Below are 19,328 nucleotides of genomic sequence, written 5' to 3'. Positions count from 1 at the left end.
GAAGGAAGTTACATGAACTTGGGAATTGTATAAATGAGTTCTTTAGGCAAAACTCCCAATTTTTCAGTTCATGAGGGTTGAATACAATAACAAACTCATTTACAAATATCAGGCAATTGGATCCAAGGTGACCTGTTACTGTCTCTGCTCAGAAATACCTATTGTTGCAAAGAAATTCTCCTGACGTTGAGAACAATTAATCCTACCTATGAACTTGAAAAACCTACGGGGGCGGGGGGGAATGTCTTTTTTTTTTTCCTTTGAGGAAAACAAGTTACAATTTGGAAAAAAAAAAATGAAGGATGTAAAGGCTAGTGGTTAAGACACGCCAGCGCCATCCATCTACTTCCAAGGCAGGACCCTGACTTACTAAGCCATCCAAGATGCTACTTCACTGCACTGCATCCAGGCTCCCTCCCAATGCCATCCAGAGGTACCAAGCAGGAGCATCTCTTCAAGGTGAGACTCTGGATCACTTGCACCAAAGCTTTTATACCCAAGGGATTTGGCAGATGCTTATTTGTAGCAAGGGTTGAAAATTTTTTTCTTACTTATGCCCTTGTCAGATAAATAATCATACCAGTAAAGGCTCGGGGAATTTCTGATTTTACAGAAATATGGAGCACAACACAAAAATGCCACACCCATCTAAAAACAACACCATCATTTACTATCCATGTAAATTACTATCCACGTAAAACCTTCTCGGGAAAGCAAGGAGAAGGTGGCAGACATGAGTCAAAGATGCTCGGCTGTCTCAGCCTCCTCCGGCTCCCCCGCCCCGAGCCCTGGCTCACCATCGCACTAGCCCCTCTCTGGGAGCCAGCCTCTGAGCGTGTGCGTTTGTTAGGCAGGTGTGTTTTCTACACCTGCCTCAGTGTGAAGTCAGCCCACTTCTGGCCCCGAGGAGAAATTCCCTTTCATTGTGGCAAGATAATGTTTTAAAAAGCTGACTTTTAAACCTCTTCCTGAATTTTTTAATGGATTAAATTCATCATGTCACCAGCTGCTGTGCAGCTAATAGAGCCATAAAACACTGTATTAAAGGATTACCCATGCAAAATTTCCTCTTGCGCTAATGTGAATTTTAATACTTTTAACATTTAGTTGAGATGGGAATGTCCAAGAACAGCTTGTTCAATAGGTTGTTCTATAAAATTAAGTTCCTCGTCTCATCAGAAATGCCAGGACTCCATTAAGTTAAAATTTTACAGAGAGGCTAAGATGATTCACTGTGCAGCATTTGTAAGAAAGGCGGCAACAGCTGCGTCGACATTATTGCTCTTTCAGAAAAGAAAAAAGAGAGAAAAAAAGAAGAAAGCAAACCAGTCACGGATCCCATACATACATGGAGACTGGGCTGAACAGAGGAAAATGCTCACTTCGGGTTCACGGCAGATCAATTTGCACAGCCTCAGAATCAGTCATTAGGAACACCTGAGCTTCCGTTCCTCTTGAATGTCATTTGTCAGAAGGTCAGAAAGTCTGAAAATATACAAAGGGGTGATTATCAAAATTACATAGATATCATATTTTGAGTAACAAAAATGTGATTACGTGTATCTTGAAGAACCCCTGAAAGAGGAAATGGCAACCCGCTCCAGTATTCTTGCTGCGAAATCCCACGGACAGAGGAGCCTGGTGGGCTAGAGTCCACGGGGTTGCAAAGAGTCAGACAGGACTGAGATGACAGAGAATGCACACATGATGATAAAAGAGAAAACGGAGAGTAAGTGTAGCTGACGGAGGGTAAAAGAAACACCAGAAAGAATGGATGGATGCTGGAAGCTAACCGATCAACGTCTCCTTCTCTAGGGGGCAGTTCTGAGTCCCTAAGAGTCCCCACCTTCCTCAGGCCGCAGAGGTGATAAAAGCAGAATGGAGAATAAACCCCAAGTCTCCTTTCTTGCCTAGAAAATTCCATGGGCAGAGGAGTCTGGCAGACCAGAATCCATGGGATCACAAAGAGTCAGACACAACTGAACTACTGCACACAGACAGCACACACTCCTACAGCCAGACACAGAGACTCATGTCTCCCTTGAAAGTGAAAATGTTAGTCACACAGCCATGTCTGACTCTTTGCAACCTCTTTGGAGCCGTCAAGGTTCCTCTGTCCATGGAATTCTCCAAGCAAGAATACTGGAGTTGGTAGCCATTCCCTTCTCCAGGGGATCTTCCTGACCCAAGGATTGAGCCTGGGTCTCCTGCCTTGCCGGCAGCATCTTGAAATATGAACGTGTTAGGTCTGTCTATATGGGATGGCTTACATGTTAAACGACAGCAAAGAATCAATAAGTCAGCAGTGATAAGATCATCTTTCCTCCTGTGAAAGCTTTAGAAGGTAACAAAGCTTTATGGGTCACACACCATTTCCACGATATCTCTAAATTAGACCCCCTTCTGAATATTTCATTTGAAATTTTCTCTTCCCGATTACGCCTCCTTACTCTCCTTTCATGAATGACTTCAAAGCCCAATTGTAGCTGTTACCTAAGCATCTCAAACAGGTCAGCATTTCAATCTTTGCTACAGAAACTGTATCGTAAATGAGTTGGGTGAAAACATTCACACTTTTTCTTTAATGTTGTTCAATAAACTGGTCTAGGTGGAACCATCCGCAGAGCTCCAAATTTGCCTCACAATTAAAGCGGACGTTAGAATGTGGACTGTGCCCGATTTGAAAATACAACCCAAGGATGATCAGTATTAATGGAAATTCTCCAAAGCCAGTATGCTTTACCCCAGCTGAATTCTGTCCATGGCCCCATATTCTGTACTCTGTATGTATTACTGTTCTGAGAGCCTGTCATTTCTTATCAGAATGAGAAAGGCTAAAGAGATAATATTTCAATAACATACTGGCCTGATCATAAAATAACTCAATGGAAATGTGTAGCTGCCTCAGGCAGCTCGGCAGGGTACTCAGCAGTTAGATGATTTCTATTCTGGGTTTTTTTTTTTTTTTATGGTTACATTTTCTGTTATATCAGACATCCCCTCAAGTCTTAGTTATGCTTTTATTCAAAAGGGAGAACCACAGTATAAAGACCTACAAAACTTATTATGATATATTACTAGAAAGAAATGAAAGTAGCTGCCATGGTAGCATATTGATAAGGACAGGCCTGCCGCATTCACCGACCTTTTTTCATCTCACCCACCAGGGCTGAGGCCAGAGTTTCTTGGTTGCTAGGCAACGGGGGTCACAGTTCTCAGGTCTTAAATGCACAACCTAGTCAAAAAGCAGATGATGTGATCTTCAAAAGGAAAGCAGATGTCTGGCAGGAGTAAGAATTTTAATAGGTACAGGGGTTTTCAAATTCATTTTCATCATGTTAAAGGCTGAAATGGAGAAACTTTAACTTGTCAAAAGATTGTGGGAGCAGGTTTTTAAGTGCTGGTGATGAGAATCATTTGCTGAAATGATATGAAGAGAATACAGTCAAGCTTCTCTTTGAGAAACACATGGACACATGGCTTAGGATTTTAGCTGCCAGTGGAACAATTGATCAAACTCTCACTCCAAACACAGGGACACACACAAACAGCGGTATGTGATCACAAACACGGGTGATCTTGAGAGATGAACATGGGGGCTGATTTGGCGGTGAGGGTTTTCTGTTTCTGGTTTTCTTGTTTTTAACATTTTTTCACAAATGGAACCACACCCTTCTTTACTTGATGACAATACTGCAGGCAGCATGACAGCCCCTAAAGGTCAACCGCAAGAAAGCTCATTCCCAAATCCTTTCCCTCCTGCCAAGTCAACACCTGCTTTAAACTTTAATAAAGGGCATCAGAGAAAACTGATCTCTCAAGCGGGAAGAAACACTTGGCCGTACAGAACTGCATTTGACTGTATATTCCACCGGTATGATTTTCCACCCCCCTCCCACCAGTATGCTTTAACTTTACTCATATTACCCTAATAACATTTCAGTAATGGCAGCTTTTTAAAGAAGAAATTCAGTAGATTTAAGTGTCAAAAATAAATAAGAGAATTTTGAATTTCCTGTTTCAAAATTTGTTTGAATATCTTAATTGAAGATTGAGGCAAAGAGCAGCTATTTTTACTTTACTTTGTCAATACCCACTCTGTTAGTATCATAATATCTTGTGGAATAGGAATGACAGCTAATTCCTAAAGTTTCATTTTGCTCAATGTGATGTTTTAGGGGAGAGAAGGATAAAAACATATGTGTTTGTGTGTCTGAGCATGTCTGTGTGTTTGTGTGTGTCTGTGTATTTGTGTGTCTGTATGTGTGTCTGTGTGGGTGTGTGTGTTGGGAGAAAAGCAACTAATTATGAATTATAGGTGGATAATGTGGAATCCAGAATTTCAAAAGACAGATGTAAGGGTTTGCAGGCTTCTGTCACTCTGGGCCATATCTGAGTTCCCGTAGATCCCGCCTGATTTCAACCCGGGCGCTAGGTAGACATCCTGGCTCATATAAATAGCAGTGAGATAGCCAGAAGGCAGGTCACATGCCTGGAGACTGAGGCTGTCAGATAACTCTAATGATTTCTCTGGCCCTTCAGGGTGAAAAATTTACTTCATACTTTTTTTGTCTCATATTTGCCATTTTCCTTTCCCTGAAGATAACTGTCATTTTTAGAAATGTCTGCTGCCTTTCCTGAGTTGTCAGCATCCAAAGAACATGAAATGAAGCGGCTGGAGAAGAGACAAACCATCCGGCCGAGCTGGGGTGCAGGCATTTGCCCCATGCTCGCCTGTTGCTAAGTGCACCCCTCAGAGCTGTTTTCCTCCAGGTTCTTGCTGATCTACAGAGCCTGCCTTTTGTTAAACCTTTGTCACTAATTCCAGAAACTCATGGGTCAGGGGGTGGGAGTGGGAAGAAAGAGCCTCCCCCAGAGCAGCCTCCTAGGATCACAAAGACCATCTCCACTGGGTCTTCTGAGCCAGTGTGGAGAGGGGACAGGAACCTGTCCATAAACAGTAGGTGCCCAACAGGAAGAGTTTAGCAACTTTCAATGTAACTGGATGGTGTAATTCTATGCCTGTCAAAACTAACAAAAGATATTCAAATGCTATCTTATATGTTTTTTTCTATTGTAATTTTTAAAATATATTTTATAAAAGTATGAATCCACAATGGATTGGGGGGGAAAAAAAAAACTGGCCCTTAAGCAGTACTGCCCCTAGCTGATGTCATTATACCCAGCTAGCCATCATCCTGGCAAAACAGTCCCAAATTCAACCTCTGTGCTGAGCTCTTTATAGCGGGTGAGGCAAGGAGCCCACCGAGGGTTCTAGCAGGACCGTTTTGCCCAAAATCTCTTTGCTTTTGCCACAAGGCTTGCTGTTGATTACTCTAAGTCTTCCTTCTCTAAGTATCTAAGAGGCCAATGGACGCAGACATGGATACCTGAAAGGATTCACTGTCAGACCTGCTCCCTCCGAGAGCAGAGGGCAGATTCTAAGCACTGTTGCAAGATGAAAACATTTTTAAAAATTGAGCTGAGAGTGAAGTTTAGTAGAGAATCCAGGAAGCTTGGTACTGAAAGGGGTCTTGATGGGTCTGCACCTCTGCCCAGCTTTGACCTCAGACTCCCAGCTGCTTTCTGGGAAGGGCGCTCCTGTGGTCCCCTCTGTCTCCCTGTGAATGGTCAGGAGTGAGAGGGATCTTCGTTGAAATCTTCTTGCTGGGACTGCCCTGGTGGCCCACTGATTAAGAATCTCTGGTTCCAGCGCAAGTCCATCCCTGGCCAGGGAACTAAGATCCCACACGCCAGGCAAAACAGCAAAAAAGAAAAGAAAAAAAAAAAACCTTTCTTATTCTGACCCAACCGGCCAGAATTCCCTTCGGGGGACAGCCGGGTGTGCCCCTGACTGGAAGATTAGCTCTCAGACCCGTTCCCCACCTACCCTGCTTTGCTCCACCCGGCAGAGGATGGCTTCCAGACCTCCGTGGTCCCCTCATTCCTCCTCAGGTTGGTTCAGAGGGAGACGCTGGTTTAAGACGCTGAGCTTCTAGACGCGACTCCCATCCGGGTTCTCCTCTCTCAGCTCGGCTCCTGTGGAAACCACAGTCAGTACCTTCCCCGGAGGGCTCATCACCACCCAGTCAACACAGCCTCAAGAAGCAAACACAGTCAGCTTTCCCAGCCCCACTCCTGGCGCCAGAGAAGGAGGCAGGCTGGCCGCCGGAGCAGGGCGCTCGGGATATTTCTGAAGAGCGGAAGGGACCACCGGAAGACGCCCTACACGTGGGCGGGTCTGCTTCCGGGGCAGGGACAGCAGGTCCCACCGCGACCCGCACAGCCGGAGAGTGCGGAGTCAGCCATGAGGACGGAGCCCACGGCAGGGGCCGAAACACCCCCACCGTGGTTCCCAAAGCACCCCCAAAGAACCAGCTTGTAGAATCTGATAACATCACCTTTCTCTGAGTCCTTTCAGCCCAGTCTTCCTGCTGCTAATCTCCGAGTGCCTGTCTGTACCCTCAACTCTGTCATTACCTGTGGGACCCACCCCCTATGTTAAATTCCCTCTATTTGAATTGCCCAAAGGGATCGTTATTGTCTTGATCTGATATCAGGGCTTGACACTTTTATGGGGAAGAGACCTGGCCCGTATGGGAAGCCATGTACCATCCAGCAGAGCTTGAGCGGAAAGATCTCTGATGGAGACCAGAGCACGCAGGGTACACAGGTCCTAATGATGACCACAAGCTTCTCACTGGGCCAGGAGCTCCCTGGGCATAAGGACCTTGTCTGTTCATCCTGACTCCCCACGATCTACTGCTGGGCTAACTCATGACCGGCACACAAAGAAAACTACTTCAGTATTTTTAAATGAAGGGTAAGGGAACTTTTATTTAAATCTTTTTAAATGCAGGGAGAATTAACATGTTCATTTTATGCTGTGCAAAAGGAAGATTAGAGGGTTTCGTGTAATGTTTGTAAGCCACAGGAATCCCTGGTCACACTGTTTTATTGACCAATAATTGGCCCATCCTTTTAGAGATGCAATGAGCCTAAAGGAACTTAATTTTCCAATTAAAAATTTAAAAGTCAATTTGATTTGCCTTCAAAAAAAGCACAAAATTGTTTTGGTAGAATTCCTTTCTGAAACTCAAATTTAGCTAGTCAAATTCTACCCAGGCAAAGCACACTAACTCCAGGGAGGTGAATTATCACATCATAAAACCCCTGTTTTTTAGTGGGACTCCAGCTGTTTGAGGTGCTAAATACCTGTGTCTCCTTCAAAGAAAACTTGTTTTGACATTTACTTCTTAGGAGAAAGGCAAGAGCTAGCAGAGGCAGGGCTAGCAAATTGGGATAGCATGGAGATTGTCCTGGTTACCTGCTTCCCTTTCTGAGCCCACCCTTACCCTCTCCGCTCAGCCCTCCCCCCGTCCTGTCTTTCCCCACCTCCCCCAGCAGAGCAGGCAGTTCGTTTTCACTCAGCTACAGATGACTGGTGATAGCTTAGAAATCTGTCCCTCTCTACTCCAGAACAGGTATATTCTTACAGTCACAAGTTACATCAGTGTTTCTAAACTGTAGCAAACGTTGATATCGCCCAGAAGAATTACAGCACAGATTTCTAGGTACCACTCGAGATTCTCATCAGGTAGTTTTGGATGAGGCCCTGCTATCTTGAATGAAGTTCAGTGGGAGAACAGATTATTAATAATAACCATGCCACAAGGATACTTTAAGGATTAAATATTATCATGCAGCTGAAGTCCCCAGCACATACATATTATGCAATTTGTTGTTGTTTGGTTACTCAGTCGTGTCCAACTCTTTGCAACCCGGTGGACTGTAACCCACCAGGCTCCTCTGTCTATGGGATTCTCCAGGCAAGAAATACTGGAGTGGCTGACATTTCCTTCTCCAGGAAATGATCTCCAGGGGATCTTCCCAACCCCGGGGTCAAACCTGAGTCTCCTGCTTTGACAGGTGGATTCTTTACCACTGTGCCCCCTAGGAGTCCCATGTTATATAACGGGCACTCAAGAAATGTTCATGTCTTCCTGCCTCCCCTCAACTCCAATTGAGAAGTTTTCTGGGAAAGCCTCATGAAGTCGATGTGGTTTGAGCAAAGTTTAGAGTCTCCCAACCTGGGTGTTGCTTTTGTGTTTTCCCTAGCATTTTAAAGAGATAACACCCTGTCAGATGGCCAGGGCACCCAGATAACATTTCCAGATGCTTCCAGACCCAGATCAGTCCATCCTTACAGACCACAAAGCACTGGTTTTCCCCTGCTGATAATCCACCCTCCCACGAAATGGCCCACGTCTCCATGGGATAAAAGGTGAGGGAAAACCTGCTCAAGTGTAACACTTAGGATCAAACCCTTAAAAATGCTTTTTAGAATTCTATCAGAGAGATCATGAAAGCAGCTTTGGTCAAATGCACTGTTCAGGGAAAGGCCTTTTTGAACGTTTTATCTTACCATGATGCTTTTGATCTGCCAGGCACACGTTCTCATTAAAAGCATATTATTTAGCTTAACCTTCGAACACTCCCCTCTTCTCCTGGTAGCCTGGGGCTGGGGGCTGGGGGCCGCAGTTCCGTGGACTGCCTGTATGTCACAGCATCATGTTACCAAGTCCTGCCAGGTCAGAGCTGCGGAGCTCTGCTGGGGCGGGGCGGTTTCTGGCTCAGACATTTTGAGAGCTCTGCAAGGTGAGCTGGGTAGGCGGCTGCCAATGAAATGACTCCTAATTACTCAGGAATGCTCAGCCGGGGCTGGCTGACACACCGGGCAATCCATCTTCGTGGAAAGACCAGACACCTGGTTTTCAGATCAGATGACTTGCCTGGGTCCGGTGAAATTAGTTGTTTTATTTCTCGGTCCTCACACAGTCTTTGGAGAAAAAGTGCAACCTAAATTCTGAAACCAGCCATTGATTTGTGGCTTAGTTTTCCTTACCAGACGGAAGGGGACAGGGGCCTTAACAGAGCAAGGGAGCTATTGATAACACAAATGCAATGTGTCTATACAATCACTCCCAGGATTATAATTATATTTGATGGAGCTTCTTGTTCATGATTCCTTAGGTACCCTCAGGGGGTGGGTAGAAAATAGAGGACAAAACCTGCTCTACTCTGATCAAGAAACATTTTAATGGATAACCAGCAAGGACTTAACGGTAGAGCACAAGGAACTCTGATCAATGTTTTGAGGCAGCCCGCATGGGAGGGGAGTCTGGGGGAGAATGGGTCTATGTATGTAATGGCTGAGTCCCTGCACTGTTCAGCTGAAACCGTCGCAGCATTGTTTGTTAACTGTCTATGCGTGTGTGCATGCTAAGTCACTTCAGCAGTGTCCAACTCTGACCCCAAGGACTGTAACCCACCAGGCTCCTCTGTCCATGGGGTTCTCCAGGCAAGAATACTGGAGTGGGTTGCCATGTCCTCCTCCAGGGGATCTTCCCAACCCAAGAATACTGGAGTGGGTAGCCTATCCCTTCTCCAGGGGATCTTCCTGACTTAAGGATCAAATCCAGTCTCCCACATTGCAGGTGGATTCTTTACCAGCTGAGCTAACTGGGAAGCCATAAAAAAAATACTCATTAAAAAAAAGAGAGAGACCCAAGGTCAGTCCTCTTCCCTGAGCCCAGGTGCAGAGTCCTGGAGGGAACCCAGCACTCTGCCAAGCTTTCTATAAGAGTAAAGACTTCTTGTGACTTTTTCATCTGGATGATTTTCTTTCTTTTCCCTTCATTCTCAACCTTCACTTTCTCTCCCTCCCAATTTCCCTCTGCATCCCAGTGTGAAACGCCCATCTTAGAGGAATAGTGATCTATCTGGTCTTTTTTTCAAGAACCACTGGCAACATTTTCAACTCTTGGGTTTTCATAAACTGATGGGTGAACTGCTGATGTGTCTAAGAAGCAGTGTGGAGGAAGTTGTAAGACTCCTAGGATACCTCCAGGTCACTCCCTCTAAAAAATTGTCTTTGTTCACTTGCTCAGTAGTGTCCAACTCTTTTTGACCCCATGGACTGCAGCATGCCAGGCTTCCCTGTCCTTCACCATCTTCCAGAGTTTGCTTAAACTCATGTCCATTGAGTCAATGATGCCATCCAATGATCTCATCCTCTCTCACCCCCTTCTCCTCCTGCCTTCAATCTTTCCCACCATCAGGGTCTTTTCTAATGAGTTAGCTCTTCCCATCAGGTGGCCAGAGTACTGGAGCTTCAGCTTCAGCATCAGTCCTTCCAGTGAATTTTCATGGGGATTTCCTTTAGGATGGACCAATTTATGTGATAGTCAAGGAATAAGGGCTCTAAGTTCAGTGCCCCACCCCAGTAGCACCATTGCTCACAGTGACAGAAACCTCTGAAAAAAACTTCACAGTAAATTAAGTTCAATTAGCAAAACAAATATCAACACTAGCACAGCCCAGTAAAGAAGTAATCGCTCAGCCTTCATTCTCAGCACCCGTTACGACCTGAACCATTTCTCAAATCAGTGATCTTTTTAAGTGATCATTATCACGAATGCCTTCCTAAATTAGGGAATCCTCATTAAAGGGTACCATAATGATATTAAACTTCAGCCTTTGCCAAGAAGTGGGGGTAATAAAGCTTTCCAAGAAGTGACAGCTCATATTTTTGATCCAAACCATAAAAATAGCTAAGTACTTTCTAATGCTTTGATAAGCTAGACTTTTTTAAATGTTCCTTTAAGAAGCATTTCATAGGATGACAGACATTTAGAGCTGGAAGGGACCTCTGAAAGCGTATAGTTCTACTCTCTCTTATTCAACAAATAAGGAGACTGAGGCCAACTATGTCAAACAATTTGCAAAATGTCTTACAGCTAGTTAGTCACAAAACTCACTTAACATATGTAAATGTACTCGGAAATAAATCTCATTGAGACAGAAGGGAAAAAGGACGTGCAGCTCTCTGCTTTCGCCCCGCCGAGAATGTCCCAGAGAGAATCGCTCAGTCCAGAGAATCGCTCAGTCCATAGAAATGACCAGGACTATGACAGAGATCAACATTCAGAATATGAAGATGACTCCGGGAGTTGGTGGTGGACAGGGAGGCCTGGCGTGCTGCGGTTCATAGGGTCACAAAGAGTCGGACACGACTGAGCGACTGAACTGAACTGATGACAGAGAAACCAGGAGATGGCTTCTCTGATCCACAATGACTTTGGACAACGGCTTCTGCTTGGCTGGTCAAGGGGTGATACCTGCTTCCAAAGACTGCACCAAAAACTGTGGGTGCCCCTCACTAGCGATGTTTAATCATCCTGCTTCGCTCAAAAAAAATGGCAGGAAGGACTTACTATAATATAATAATGAATTATGCCCTTGATGTGACATTTCATTAATGCCATTATGTTAGAAATGGAGATAGATTAACAAGATATTGTCTCTGACTGAAGAAGATGAAGCGACCTCAGAACAAAGAATATCAAAGTCTCAAAGCCAGAAACGAATCTTATTTTCTACTTTACATTCCTACGCAAAAGAGACTCATTATTCAAAATTAATATTTTTCAGCAGTCAGGCTAATGCACTTTATCCTTTACCTAACAGTGTCTTTTTGCTTCATTTTCTACTTAAATAGAATGTAAATGTATGCAGTAACTTCTGGGATTATAACCTATTTAAAAGCCTTCATAACCTCAAAGATCCTAAGGGGTAGGACAGGTTAAATGAAAGTGTTAACTGTTTTCAACCAAAGGCCTCTGAATAGCTAGAGCCAAGTATTACATTTTATATATATATATAAAGCATATAGTTACATATATATATGTGTGTGTGTGTGTGTGTGTATATATATATATATATATATACATATATATGCTATACATAGCATATGGCCAAAGTATTGGAGCTTCAGCATCAGTCCTTCCAGTGACTATTTAGGACTGATTTCCTTTAGGATTGACTGGTTGGATCGCCTTGCTGTCCAAGGGACTCTCAAGAGTCTTCTCCAACACCACAGTTCAAAAGCATCAATTCTTTGGTGCTCAGCTTTCTTTGTGGTCCAATTCTCATGACTACTGGGAAAACCATAGCTTTGACAAGAAAACCATAGTCATGTAGTCCATACATGACTATTGGGAAAACCATAGCTTTGACTAGATGGACCTTTGTCAGCAAAGTAATGTCTCTGCTCTTTGATATGCTGTCTAGGTTGGTCATAGCTTTTCTTCCAGGGAGCAAGCGTCTTTTAATTTCATGGCTACAGGCGCCATCTGCAGTGATTCTGGAGCCTAAAAAAATAGTCTTTTTACCTTTCCATTGTTTCCCCATTTATTTGCCATGAAGTGATGGGACCAGATGCCATGATCTTTGTTTTTTGAACGTTGAGTTTTAAGCCAGCTTTTTGACTCTCCTCTTTCACTTTCATCAAGAGGCTCTTTAGTTCTTCTTTGCTGCATATCTGAGTCCTTGGTTGTATCTGAATTTAACTAAATATCATTTCTTCATATGACTCGAACTGCAAATGTTCATGGATACACATGCTATGAGAAGCACAGTAGAGTGATTACTTATTTTAATTTTAGAAAGTATTTTTGAACATCAAACAAGATAATAGTTACTGCTAAGTACTCTTGATATGAAGAAAAAAATAAGTTTGTTTGAGGAGGAAAGAATTGGTCATTAAGGAAATGTTGGTACGCTTTAAATTCTGTTAAAATAGGATTTGGGGAGCCTACCATGCCAATCCATCCTCAACCACCAGGTGGCACACTTCTGCCTTCTTTCCACCATCCAAGGGCAGAAAAAAAGAAACCACCTCTGGAAGATGTTGGGTTTAGTTTTTTATGCTAAATACTCACCAAAACCAACTTAGCATCATACATATATATGAATCTACAAGTGCTTTCTCAGCTTTAAGATTGTCATCACTATCAGTGCAAGTTACTTTGCTTTGCTTTTTTATTAAGCTTTGAGCCAACAAAATATGAACACATCAACGAGCAGAAATACCAACAAAAATAAGCCCATTGATTAATCTTTACATGGAAACAGAAGCAACTGGAGAAATTGTTTTACCTTTCAGGATACTCAAACAAGGATGACTGGTATTTAATAGTCAACACTTGTGTTTCAGAGGTAGAGAATCCACCTGCAATGCAGGAGCTGCAGGAGCTGCGAATTGAATCCCTGAGTTGAGAAGATCCCGTGGAGAAGGAAACAGCAACCCACTCCAGTATTCTTGCCTGGGAAATCCCATGGACAGAGAAGCCTGGCGGGCTACAGCCCATGGGATCGCAAAGAGTCGGACACGACTGAACAGCTGCACACACACACATCTTATGATACATTTGTAACAACTACTCAGAAAGGTGAATATACGCTAGAACAAGAGATGTACAATCAAGTTAGTATTCTGAACACTGTAAAGATTTCAGCAGATTTTTTCCAATGTTTATGAAATGACTTAATTGCCAAAATCATCAAAGCCACTCCAATTTTAAAAATATTTTTACAGAACTGTCCATTTATACTAATTCAGATTCAGAGACAGAGACTGTCATCATACCTTAGACATAATCCTTCCTGCCTAAAAGGAAATATGCTTTTAACTTTATTGAAAAAGCTACCCTTTTTGTTTCCTGGAGTATAACAAAGAGATTCAGGGTTTAACCTAGTTGATGAAGAACTAGTAGTCAGTTAAATAGCAGTTTACACAGAACTTTTAATGTTCTTTGATCAAATGGCCACACAAATGAGACTTTTGCTTCATTCAGATCCAAAATGATCACAAGGCAGAATGAGGTGAACTCCAGCCCCAGTTGCTGAGTTGCTAGCTATGCTGCCTTGAGCAAGTCACTTAAACTCCTTTTGGGGGGGGGGGGTTATTTTGATGTGGACCATTTTTAAAGTCTTTCATGAATTTTTTACAGAATTGCTTCAGTTTTATATTTTGTTTTTTTTGGTCACGGGGATTTTAGCTCCCCGACCAGGGATAGAACCTGCACCCTTTGCACTGACAGAAGTCTTGACCACTGGACCACCACGGGAGTCTCTCATTTAAACAGCCTACACCTTCTTTTTCTAAGAAGTTTTAAGTAAAATATTTTAAGGCTCCATTTTACTTGTAAACCTATGATTTTATCTACTTTTGAATCTATTGCGTAGCATAAGATGTCTCAAGGTAAGCGGGGGAACAGGAGAAGCTAAGGAAGATTCTAGCACAAGAAGGAACCCTTCTGAAGGTAAGAGTGTGCGGATTGTCCCCCATCTTCTCCATCTTCTCTGACGAGTAGAACCCAGAGCTCCAGGTGCACAAAGGAAGAGAAGCCCTTTGGTGTAGAACATGTTCCCTTCGTCTGGTCTAATTAACACTCAGCCACCTCAGAGTGTGTGCACAGAGGTCTTTCTCTAGTGTGGCTGTCTTGCACAGACCCCAGTAGCTAAATCAGCTTCACAGATTCCAATGCTTGGAACCTATAGCTTAAAGAGTCCAGCAAGAATGACAGCCGTGGTTCTACAACAGTGTATTACGCCCACCGAAGACCATCCTGGGAACGTGAAACTCCTTTTCTTATCACGAGTTCCTGCTTAACTCAGGAACTCCTGCCTAACACATGAGTTACTCTCTGAACTCAGAGCAGCATTATCTTTTTATATGGAGTTTACAAGAGCAAAGATCTCTGAATTCCTCAAATTCTATAGCATTCGCATTCTACACATAAAATCCACAGAGCAAATAACATTCATATTTTTACTTACAGAACTCTGTCTTCCAAAACAAGCTAATACTGCATGGATTTACAAACTGGTCCAAGACACACACGTCGTGGGCTAACCGTGGGAGGACACGTTTCTTTTTCAGAATGCCGCAGCTTCCTTCCTTCTTGTTCGTGTACTTCCTATGGTATTTTAAGAAAGATTTTCACGAGGGATGGGTCCTTAATTAAGACTTTAAAATGAGGGCAATAAATATATTTTATTGGTTATAGCACCTTTTTCTTTATTAGAAGGATAACAGACTGCTGGTTAACTGGTCATGAAATATTAATTAAACAGAAAAATATATGATGTGAGCGATCTCAGTGGGTGCTCACTCATATTTTCTCCACTGAAATTTTTTTCTGCATAAAGTTAAAGGCACATGGCCCAGTTCTGTCACCTGCAGGGAAACACTCATTTTGCTTCTCTTTCACCAGCAGGTCTGGAGAGTCTCTGCACCGACATTCGGGACCCAGAGGGGAAATCTCATTTGGACGTTAGCGGTCAGAAAACGTGCTCAGGATAACACATTCATGGCAGAGCTTCCCACAGAGGGGTGTAGAACCACCCCCCCACCCAGTTCTGCACGGAACAATTCTGTCCCCACCAAGCAAGTGAGATCAGAGAAACTCTACTTTTTAATAGCTGAACTATTTTTTTTTATTTTACTGAAGTATAGTTGATTTATAATGTGTTTTTTTTTATTTTGTATTGGGGTATAGAGGATTACCAAACAATGTGGTGATAGCTGCAGGTGAATAGCAAAGGGACTCAATCATACATACACATGGATCCATTCTCCTCCAACCTCCCCTCCCATCCAGGCTGCCACACGGTATGGAGCAGATTTCCCTGTGCTAGACAGGAGGTCCTTGTTGGTGATCCATTTTAAATATAGCAGTGTGTACATGTTGACCCCATATACTCCCTAACTATCCCTTCCCCCCGTACTCCCCCCCACCCCCGGCAACCATAAATTTGTTCTCTAAGTCTGAGTCTCTTTTTGTTGTGTAAGTTCATCTGCATCATTTCTTTTTAGATTTCACACATAAGGGATGTCATATGATATCTATCCTTCTCTTTCTGCCTTACTCCACTCAGTGTGACAGTCTCTAGGTTCATTCATGTTGCTGCAAGTGGCATTATTTCCTTCTTCTTAACGGCTGAGTAATATTCCACACAGTGTGGTGTTCATTTCCGCTATACAGCAAAGTGCCTTAGTTATACAGACACATATACATTCTTTTCCATTATGATTTTATCACAGGATATTGAATGAAGTTCCCAGTGCTATATAGTAGGACCTTGTTAGTTATCCATCCTGTATACAAGTTTGCATCTGCTCACCCCGAACTCTCAATCTATCTTCAGTCTATCCCCTCCCAACAAGGGATCTCTTTCTGCCCCAGGCACCTCCCTTGCTAAGCTGCACCTTCTTCAACTTACAGTTAAATGCCACGTTTTCCCACATTCTACCCAGCCCCACACACCTCAGCCTGCTCCCCTCAACCTGGTGGAGACGGATAAATTTAAGAGGAAAAGCAGATGGCCTAGGATAACAGGGAGAGTTATCCTGGACTATGCCTGTGATGCTGTGAATGGAATCAAGATAAGCCTCTTTGGGCACCTCTGGTACACTGGTCTCATGTTGCTGGGAGGAATCCTGGGGAACACGCCCCGACTCGTAGCTGCTGGAGCAGGGGTGGGGCGTGTGCTGCTGGGCACCCTCAGAGGAAGGATTTTATTGAAGCCTCGATAGCAATCTCCATGGCATCCAGGGGTTTCCAACCAGGGATTCTCAAACTCCAAAGTGGACTCCATGGGAGTCACCCAGGGCTGTCTTGCTATAAGGCAGCTTCTGATTCAGCAGGTCTGGAATGGGGCAGACAGTGGTGGTCCTCAGGTTCTCAGGACTAGTGGGAGACCCTCTCCTCTGCAGGAAGCTTGGAGCCGGATTGGCCTTTGTCCAGTGAAGGGAGGGAGGAGCGCAGCTTGCCTGAGCTGAAAGGACTCTCTCTTTCTCTCTCCGTCTTTCTCCCTTTCCTTCTCTCTCTTTCTCTCTTTCTCTTTCCCTCTCTTTCTCTTTCTCTTTCTCTGTCTCTTTCTCTTTCTCTCTCTGTCTTTCTCTCTCTTTCTCTCTTTCCTTCTCTCTGTCTTTCTCTCTTTTTCTTTCTTTCTCTCTCTTTTGCCACACCTTTAGACATGCGGGATCTTAGTTCCCCAACCAAGGACCAAACTCGTGTCCTCTTCCCTGGTGGTTCAGATGGTAAAGCGTCTGCCTACAATGCGGGAGACCCGGGTTTGATCCCTGGGTCAGGAAGATCCCCTGGAGAAGGAAATGGCAACCCACTCCAGTACTCTTGCCTGGAGAATCCCATGAACGGAGGAGCATGGTAGGCTGCAGTCCATGGGGTCACAAAGAGTCAGACACAACTGAGCGACTTCACTTTCACCAAGGGAAGTCCCTAAAGGATTTTTTAAATGCAAACCAGGGGGTTTATCATAGGTAGAAGACTCTTGGTAACTTTTTATAATCTCTGTCATTACAACATCATTTGTGTAATAAGTAAGAATTTTTAAATCTTTTAAAAAAATTTTAAACAGTACGAAAAATGCTTGACAATACCAAGGTGCTGTCTCCTCCCCACTTTCTTTTCTGAATCTTTGGTATTTACCCATTGGCTTCTTCACTTTCAAACTTGAACAAGCCTAGAATTTTTATTTTTCCCCTGGTTAACTATTTTATTTTTTAAATTATAGCACAGTAAAATTGACCTTTTTTTCTTTTGACGTACAAGTCTTTCAATTTTGATACATGAATAGATGAACTTTGAATTTTAATATATGAATAGATGTGTCTAAACAGTGCCACAATCAGGACTTAGAATGGTTTCATCACCCCCCTCTCCCCCCAAGGAGACATAAGATTTCAGTTCCCAAATTTACACAATGTTTTCATTTTTTCCCCTTTTCTATAGTTCCTCTCTTTGCTCCCACATTGACAGGCAATCTTATAAGAGTTTGATATTTAATAAAAGTAAAATGCAGTTAAGCACTGCTTTGAGAAAATGTTCAGAAAATTCACACTCTTCTAGACGTAACAAGAGGCAGCAGAGGATTGATACTTTGAGGTTCAGAACCCCCGTGATGAAAGGAGGGAGGTCATCGAACCCCAGATGGGAAGCGAGCACAAGTTCCTGCCTTGAGCTCCCCCGGACAAGTTGGCCTGCTGCGTGTCGCCCAGGGACCTTCCTGAGGATTGAGCTTCTCACCAATCAGTGTTCCTTTTGTTGCACTGCCAGAGTCAGCCCAGAAGAGAGGGCAAGCTGTCTCAGAGCCCACCTGTCAACGCCGATCCTCAAGCTGGAGGGCAGGGCCCCCTGCTGAATATGGACAGCGTCAGAGAGCCCCCAGAGAGGTCACTGGCAGAAGGCAGAATGGAGTGAGGTCATTTATGCTGCTTCAGCCTGTAGGTCCCTTGAAACTCTTGAATCTGTGTCCCAGAAAATAAAGTTTCAAATCACAGAAAAATCTCAGATCCTCCAATGATTCATATTAACTACAGGTAAAAAGAATAAACCTGCAAGAGAACAAAAATGCTATCATCTGAAGGGCTATTTCCAGCTCCTGTAAATTTCTACCTCCACTCACGCCACAAAGCTGAAGGTCTTGTAATACCGCCTTTGATTACAGAAGGGAAAAAAAAAAGATGACATTACTGGGACGACCCGTTACTCCTGTGCCTCCTCTTGTAGTTCAATGTTAAGTACTCTACAAAACTGATTCCTTGGTGGAAAGCGATTCTGTAATTCAATCGAGAGATCTTGCTAATGTCCCAGACTGCAAGAACATAGCTTAAGGGTTTAGGTTTAGCAGGAAGCCTCGCAAACCAGAGACAGAATTGGAGCCTGCCTCTTCCATCAGGGATGAGCGAAGGTTGTTGGCAACGACTATGAAATAATTAGGAAGAGTCCGAAAAGGAACTGTAAGACTCGTACGGGTACGCTGGTCTCAGAGATGGAAGGCTGGAAGGTGAAGGGGGAAGATGAGACAGGACACCGGATGAACACAAGGTGAAGGCTGATGACTGCTGACGCTGGATAATTAGAAAATAGGAACAGAATAGACCATTCTGTCTACTTCTGTGTACGTTTGAAAATGTCTAAAATAAAAAAGTTTAAGAAAGAGAAAAAAAAAAGATGTCATCAAAAGGACTAGGATGGGAAAATAAGGCTTCTTGCAACTCAAAGAATTAGTAGATTTTCTCACTTTCATTGTCTGAGTCACCAGAAGTTCAAGAATACTGGAGTGGGTAACCTATCCCTTCTCCAGGGGATCTTCCCGACCCGGGGATTGAACCAGGGTCTTCTGTATTGCAGGCGGATTCTTTACCAGTTGATCTACCAGGGAAGCCTTTATTAAAGGTAAATATAAATAAATGTATGATGACTTTGGTAAGACTAGAGGTCAATTAATCAATTCTAGTCCAATAAAAAATGATTTTAAAAAAGAAATACCACAAATCAGAAAGACTGGCCCAATATAGTCAAAGTGCTGAAAGGAAAAAAATGTACAACCAAGAATGCTCAATCCAGTAAGATTATCGTTTAGAATTTGAGAAGAGATAAAGTTTCCCAGACAAAAGA

The 19,328-nt window shown here is 43.4% G+C and overlaps 1 long non-coding RNA gene across 1 annotated transcript; it reads right to left on the bottom strand.

Moving 5' to 3' along the window:
• Nucleotides 1–1,063: 1,063 nt before the first annotated feature.
• On the bottom strand, nt 1,064–6,227 carry LOC110124735 (uncharacterized). The gene is made up of 3 exons (XR_002309873.2): nt 5,891–6,227; nt 1,383–1,485; nt 1,064–1,283 (listed from the first exon to the last, which is right to left on the bottom strand). It is a non-coding gene; the product is annotated as an uncharacterized lncRNA (long non-coding RNA).
• Nucleotides 6,228–19,328: the final 13,101 nt, after the last annotated feature.

This window comes from Odocoileus virginianus, chromosome 27 (assembly GCF_023699985.2).
Source record: "Odocoileus virginianus isolate 20LAN1187 ecotype Illinois chromosome 27, Ovbor_1.2, whole genome shotgun sequence".
Taxonomy (NCBI): domain Eukaryota; kingdom Metazoa; phylum Chordata; class Mammalia; order Artiodactyla; family Cervidae; genus Odocoileus; species Odocoileus virginianus.
The sequence above is the reverse complement of the archived record's forward strand: the minus strand, read 5'-3'. Positions and strand labels throughout refer to the sequence as shown.